This window comes from Pteropus alecto, unplaced genomic scaffold (assembly GCF_000325575.1).
Source record: "Pteropus alecto unplaced genomic scaffold, ASM32557v1 scaffold38, whole genome shotgun sequence".
Lineage (NCBI taxonomy): Eukaryota > Metazoa > Chordata > Mammalia > Chiroptera > Pteropodidae > Pteropus > Pteropus alecto.
Window position 1 is genome coordinate 1,391,772 of NW_006442512.1, and position 7,734 is coordinate 1,399,505.

The following is a 7,734-nucleotide window of genomic DNA, read 5'->3' on the forward strand; positions in this document are numbered from 1 at the left end:
TTAGCTCATGGGAAAGAGAAGCAGCTTTCATTTCACAGGCACCCTCCTTGGTTTTCCACAGCCACTTGCTATGGCCCCCAGGCCCTGCCCCATTGGGCCTCTGCCTACCCTGCCTCCACATACTACTCTCTGCCTTATTCATAAGCCTTCTTTCAGTTCCCCCAGCTAGCCCTCTCTTTCTCACCTTTGCATGTACAGTAGCCATGGCCTGGAATGTTCTGGCTCATCTTCCCCTGGTAACTCATCTTGCTTCTGCTCACTTCCTCCAGGAAGTCTTTCCTGACAGTCCCCTTTCCCCCTCACTAAATTAGGCCCCTCTCACAGCACCCTGTAATTCTCCTTTGTGGTACTTATCAGTGTGTCCTCTTCCTTATCTGATAAGGCTCTGTCTCTCCCACTTGATAGTGGGCTCCTGAGGGCAGGGAGTACATCTGCTTCTGCTCCTCACTATATCCTTAACACTGGGCACAGTGCATATTGTACATATAGCATGGGATATATGTACAACATATAGCACGGGATATATGTACAATAAAGACAGATCAAGTGAATGAATAAATGAATGCGGCATCATGTTATTTTATCTGATTAGGCAAAGCCCCTCATTTGCCACACCACTCCATCCTGCCCATGTGGAGCAAAAGGATATAGTGCAAAGAGTGTGGGCTTTGCAGACAGGCAGACCTGGGCCTGTGTTCCAGCACTGCCGCTTACTAGCTTGTGACTCTGATGAGTTGCTTCACCTCTCCAAACCTCAGTTAACTCATTAGTAAAATGGGGATGGTAAAAGTACCTACCTCACAGGATGATGATGAAACGCAGTCATGTACGCAAAGGGCCTGGCACACAATGCTCAGAACATGTGAGTCTCCTTTCCAGGATGCTGGTAAGAGGGCTATGTTCACATCCGAGAGCCTCTCATCATCTGGGCAGGACTATTATGCTGCAGGCCTAGAGCAGTGGGGTGGGGGTAAGAGTTGTGTCTCTCACAGGTAGGATTGCTCTGGAATTCTTGAATCTAGTGCGAGACCATTTTTACTCTCAATGGCCTCAGAATCACAGGGAAAGGACACACTTTACTGTCTCTGTTTTCTGACTGAGCAAGCAGAGGCTCTGAGCCCTGGCTGCATGGGATGCCCTTGCCTACTCCAGACCTGGTTCAAAAGTGCTGTCTTCTAACATCGCACCTACTCCTGCCCTCCCCACCCTCTTTGCTAACACCCATACTTTCTTTAGAATTCAACCCAGGTAGAATCTCCCTGGTGACCCCTCCTATTCCTCCAACCTCCTCTGCAGTCTAGTGGGTTGTCCTCCTGGGCTCCCTTGGCACCTTCATCTTATTTACCCCTCCTTGGTCTGGTCTATCTGCTCTTCTATTTAACTGAAGTGAAGTGCCCTGAGGACAGGGCTGAGCGTTGGTCCAGGACAGTGTCTGTAACAAAAAAGGTTGAAAAATGAATGAATACAGGTAGATTGGGCATGTGGCAATGGGAGTACATGGGAACTCTTTACTTTCCACTCAGTTTTGCTGTGAACCTAAAACTGCTCTAAAAAAAAGATAAAGAATGAACACAGGAATAAAAAAACATGATCAGCCCTTGATGATGCAACATTGGTTTGCAGAGGCCTCAGGCTATACTACAATAGTACTTGTATGAGATACCCAGACAGACTGGCATCCCTGAATGTAGGAACTTCCCTTTTCTTGTTAGCCCTGCCAGCCTGCAACGTGCCCAGGCCTGAGTGCACTCAGGTGGTGTGGTCTGCCTGGCCGCATGACCGGCGGCCAATTCTTTGCCCATCTACCTGTGATGCAATAAGTCAAAGGGCCTGCAAAGGTCATCTGAGTTTTGGACTGGGCCCTCCACTATCTGTGCTATGGCTGCTGACCCACCCCTGGAAGGTCAGACTGGCTGGTGAATGTTGCTCACAAACACTCCACACGTGTTTGATCTTGCAGACTTTCCACCCCTAACCTAGAGTATTCCTGCATCCCAGATTACCAGTCTCTCCAGGAGCCCCAGAACAAATGAGTTGGAACCACAGCAGAATCTGTAGACCAGAAGGGACAGTCCTGGTTCCAAGATACCTGCCATTCAATTTCTCAGTGTTCCTATTCATGTATCATAGAAACGGGGCAACTCAATGAATGATTTGTTTTTCCTAGAAATCCCTTGCCTTTGCCACTTTTCTTCTGGAGATCCAGGAAGATCAGAGATGACTGACGAAGCCTTTGGGGACTCTACCTGCTCCTGCTCTCCACCACACACTCACTCACCTTCCCCACCCACTGCTCATATGCCAGTCCTGGGAGAGGCCACACAGAGACTGCAGGGATGGTCTGGTTAATGGCCCGTCACACTTTAAAACCAAAACCTTCTAGCTCTGTTTCTCCAGTAGGTCTCTTCCTCTAGGTCCTCCAAAGGCTCTGAGCCTGGGAGGCAGCATGACCCATGGAAAGAACAAGGGCTTGAAGACAGTAGAGCTTCCCCACTTAAAAGCTGTGGGAATTTCAGAAAGTTAAGTAACTTTTTTGAGCTTCCGTTTGTTCATCTGTCAAGTGGGGATAATAGTACCCACCTCAGAGGTGGCTATGGGGATTATGTTAAAAATGGTGGCTATTACTTCACAGGACATGCTTTTTGAGCAGTACTTCCCTCTGATGCTCTGTATGTAAGGTGACCATACATCTTGGTTTGCCCAGGACAGACCTAGTTGATGGCTATTGTCTTGGTGTGTTAATTGCCCCTTTTTACTCTCAGAAATGCCCACTTTGGACAACAAAATACATGGTCAGCCTACCTGTACCTTTTTCTATTCCCAACTCAGATCCAGCCTGTGTGAGTAGCACCACCCACTTCTACTTTTCCCTTTAATAGGCCATGTCTTGGTTTGTAGTTAGAATTTTTATACCCTCCTCTCTGAGCCTCATGTTCTTCTTCTTCTTCTTCTTCTTCTTCTTCTTTTTTTAATGAGGATAGCAATGCCTATCTTGAAGGATTGCTAGGGTAATTAAATGAGATAAGGTATGCAAAGTACCCGTCTGGCATGGGCCATGTACCAGATAAACATGAGTTCCCTTACATGCCCTTCTCTCCCAGGTTCCTATTATGTCAATTTGTCCCTCAAGAGTGGCGCTCCAGAGCTTAACTTTCACTCTACCAAGAGTACAATTTTTAGAAGTTCCAGGTGACATATGAGCTCACAAGCCATGATCTCTCCACAAAACAAGAACTTATCTTCACCCCTACTCCCAAGCTCCATTACAGGCTCTGAGGGATGTCCCAGCCTCTTCTTCCTGAATGTATCCATGTGTTTCTGCCCATGCTGTTTCCAAGACCATTGCTCTAGCTGTGAACCTTTCAGTCCACCTACTTTGCCCACACCAACAAAAGTTACCTTTGAATTCTCCCCGCCTTTTCCATAAATCCGAAGGCTTGAAAGAGAGTCTGCTGGGCCTCCAATCCCCAGGGACCCTCTATCTGGGCCAATGGGCAAAGGGTAATCATGTAATCTTGGCAGATAAAGCCACCATGAATGGCAGCAAGGGGATGAAATGTTCCTAGATCATACCTGGATTATCAGCACGTCCTCCAAAGACCCTGAAACTCAAATCTCCCATCTGCCTTTTGCCCTAACACCTACCTACTCCTAACATTCCTTTGCTATTAGGCAACTGGCAATTCTTCTGGCGGATCCTTCCCGCTGCCTTGCCCCAGGTGGTACCAAACTTGCCTTGAATACAGTAGAATATTTAGTTCTACCAGGAAGCTCTCAGTGTAAACAACCTATCAGTCACTGGGATCTGACTCCAGGGCTCTTTGTTTAGAGGTAGTTGCATGACATTTCAAATTTTCATGCTTCCCTAGAAACCACAATATATGTATGAAAGAAGCTATGGGAAGAAAAATGTAATAAAACAGCTACTAAATTGGGACTAAAAAACAGATCTCTGGTGGTGTGTGGTATGTGGTGGTGGTGGTGTGTGTGGTGTTTGGTGGTGTCTGGTGGAGGAGTGGTTCAACAGATCCCAGGTGACTAAATGCTAATGAAGTGGGAGCATTGGTTCTGGGGCAGCGGCAGACTGTTTGGTACCTGTAAGGTAGAAAGAGAAACCAGCTGGGTGACTCTGACTCTCCCAGCTGTAAAATGAAATTTATATCCTAGTTAACTCTATCATGAGGCTGTTGTGTTAGGAAGGTAAAATGAGATCAAGGAGAGTCTTCAAAGTACAGGAAACACACAATATGTACATAACCCAAATATAATCTGGGGCTCCATATGGCTCAGTCTTGCACGGATCACACTCAGAAGCACACACTGGCAAAGGAATTTAAAAGGAACCCCAATCTTTACACTAAAGTGTGTCCAACTCACAATTCTCAGCAAGGTGCCTCAAAAATCCATTTATTTCCCGCCCCCATCTTCTTGCTCCCCTTTGCAGCTCTGAGACTCTATTATTAGCCCACACCAAAATTATACATGGCTCTGTTGCTACCTTCTCCACGCAGGTCTCTCAGCTCTGAGTTAATCAAGTCTCTGCTCCTCGTTTTAATTTCCCTCCACCTTTACCATTACCTGAATTTGCCACAACTAAGGAGACTCTGGAACCAACCCCAAAAGTAAAACTCCTTTCCTTTTTCCTCCCATCTTCTCAGTTTTATACCTCAATCTCCTTTTTTCTAATTCCACACCACAAAACTCCCAGGAACAATGAAGGAAGACTGAACAATCCAGAGAGAAAAAAACTGTGGTAAGCAAAGTACGGTTCTTTTATGACTGTTAATAATCTTGTACCAACACACACAATTGTCCTGAAGTTCCCCCTGACCCCCACTAGCCACAAGAACTGGTTTTTATACTTTCTAATCATGCTGATTTTCCTTCGCATTGTCACTCACTTTTGCACCCCCTACCAAGGTCTCAGCAAAGCCTGGCTTCCTGGCTTAGCATCTGGCTTCCTTGCCGACTCCAGTTTCTCAGTTTTCCAACCTGTCCCACACATTTTGCAGCTGATCTTTACCACACTCCGCAGTCACTGTGCTCCCTGCTGAAGTTCCCACTGCCCTAGTACATGGAGTCTAAGTTTGTACCCAGGTAACCCCATTGAACACTGGGCTGCATGTCTGTACCCTGTTTTAACTGCACTGGTCTTGCAGTAAGCACCCACCTGAGTTCTGCTCCTGCCAAAAGGCCACCCCATCTCTCGATTCTGAACCACAGCACTTAGAGTCCATACCACATGGTCTCACTTTTGATTTTCACTGTCATTTGTTTTAAAGCCTTGAGTCTTCTTCCAATAAGAGTGTAAGCTCTGAGATCAAGAACCTTAAAGGCTTTATAAAAAGCACCCAGAGGTCCTCAAAAGCCATCATCCTCTATTAGCTCATGGCAAGAAAAACAGACTGGTGTCTACTCCAAAGGCCTTAATGAAAATCTCGAGATGTCTCTGCCAAGTCTTTTGCATTAACTCTTCGCCAAGTCATTTTTAAGAACTCAGGGATAAAGGGCAGAAGGAACACTCTTTTAAAATGTATGTATTTATTGCTTTTATGATAGATAATTTATTTATCTGGCTCAAAACTTAAAATGAAGTCAGCCTCCCACCACCATTTCTCAACCACACAGCTTCCTTGCTGAGGCAAACAATGGCTGGTTTCTCATTTATTTTTCAATAGGTATTTGCTGCATGTGCAAGCCAATATGAACATATCCTCCTTTTCTCTCCTCACTTTTTTATTAACAAGCTAGCATGCAAAACACAATGTTCTACATTTTGCATTTTTTGGTTAACAATATATCTCAGACATCGTCTCATATCAGCACTTCCCCACACTTTGTCTTGTGGCCGTGTAGGGTACTAGAGTAGAAATGACCTGAATTTGTTTAAGCAGTTTCCAGTTAGATAGTGAGGGTGTTTCCAGTCTTCTACTACTATCAACAATGCTGCAATGAATAAGCCTGCTTGGAGCATAATGTCATATATGTATCTTTGTGGGACAAACCCCTAGCAGAATTGCTGGGTCATAGGGTAAGGTACATATGTGATTTTGAAAGATATTTCTAGATTGCTCTCCAAAGAGATTGTATCAATTTACACTCCTCCCAACAATGTGTAAGGGTGCCCATTCCCCATACCCTCAGCCATTTAATAGGTGAAAATTTTATTTCAGTGTAATTGGATATGTACTGCTTTCCTCATGAATGTAGCTCAGTAGCTTTTTATGTTTAAGGGCGTGGGTGTATATGTGTGTGTGAACTCTGTTTTTATCCTCTGCTCACTTTTCTTTGGTGTTCCTGATCTTTTCCTAATCAATGTACAGAAACTTTTTTATATATTAGGGGAAGTTGCCCTTTGCTATATGGCTGCAGATAATTTCCTGTTTGTTGTTTGTCTTTTTGACCTTGCCTTTGGGCTATTGCTAGGTGAAATTATTATTCTGTAGTCAAATTTATCAGCCTTTGCTTTTATGACTCCTAGGTTATGTGTGTCTTGCTCATTGAAAGGAGCAAGACTGAGCACCCTCCTACACACACCTTTTTAAAATTTTGTCAGTACAAGAAGCTTAGAATGACTTACCAGGTTTTGTGGGGACAACTCTGGCCCTCCAGGAGATCCCAGTTTTAGGGGGACACAAAGTAAGCTCACTTCTGTGTTGCAATTCTGTGTTGTAATAAGTAAGAGGGGCACATTGAGAAATGTGCCTGAATTGGCCAGGGAAGGCTTTCCAAAGGAGGTGGCTCCCGGGCACATCAGAGGCATGAGTAAGAGTCAGCCAGGTGAAGAATGGCCTTCCAGTAAAAGTGGCAGCATATGCAAAGGCAAGAAGCAACAGGGCTGGGTCAATGTCTGGCAAGAGTTTAGGAGCCCTACAGGATTGGCGGGTGGTAAGGGGTGGAGCTAGAAAGGAAGGCAGGGGCCAGATCACACAGGACCAAGTATGTACTGCGTAGAAGTCTGGGCCTTCCCCTGAGGCAACGGGGAAGGGAAGAGGTACACTTCAGCCATGTAGAGGAAGAACTGAAGACAGCCCAGTGTGGAGGCTGAGCCCTGGGTCAGGGGCTTCTGCCTTTTGCCCAGCAACAGCCACAGTGGTCTACAAAGGCTCCAGGGTGCCAAACAAAGTGCAAATTTCAGACCCAAATGTTCTATTCTGTCAAACTTCCAGAATTCTATAAAAATCATCAAGGAAGCTAGCATCTTCTCTGAGAAACATTTCTACCCAAGATGATGACAACTTTAAAAGTTTAACTCTTAGTGGGGAAGGCTGTGGTTATCACTCTCACTTCAGCACCCCTCTGGCAGATGGGGCCAGGTTAATGTAGTTTGGGCACTAGTCATACAGTTCAGGGAACAACTGGGCTCTTCAGCCCTAGCCAGTTCATCCAGATACCCATTCAAAATGGGCAACAAGGGTGCATGACTGACATGTGAATGACAGACCCCCAGGGATGGGGTCTCCAGCTGGCCCACATCCAAGAAACATCTCTCTCCTTCTATCCAACTAGGCTCAGTCTTGCTGAGTAGCCACAGCTGTTTTCGGAGGTAGTGGGCAAAGGCCTACGGACTTCTCTATTCTGTGACCTTTTAAAACAGGCATTCTGCAGATGTCCTGGGCAACTGTCTTCCCAAAAGTGTCCAGCACAGAGCCTGGCCCATAGTAAGCACTCAGTAAATGGTAGCAGTTCCTGTTAAAACTGGAAAGGCTCACTGTTCATTAGCAGCTGAGGGAA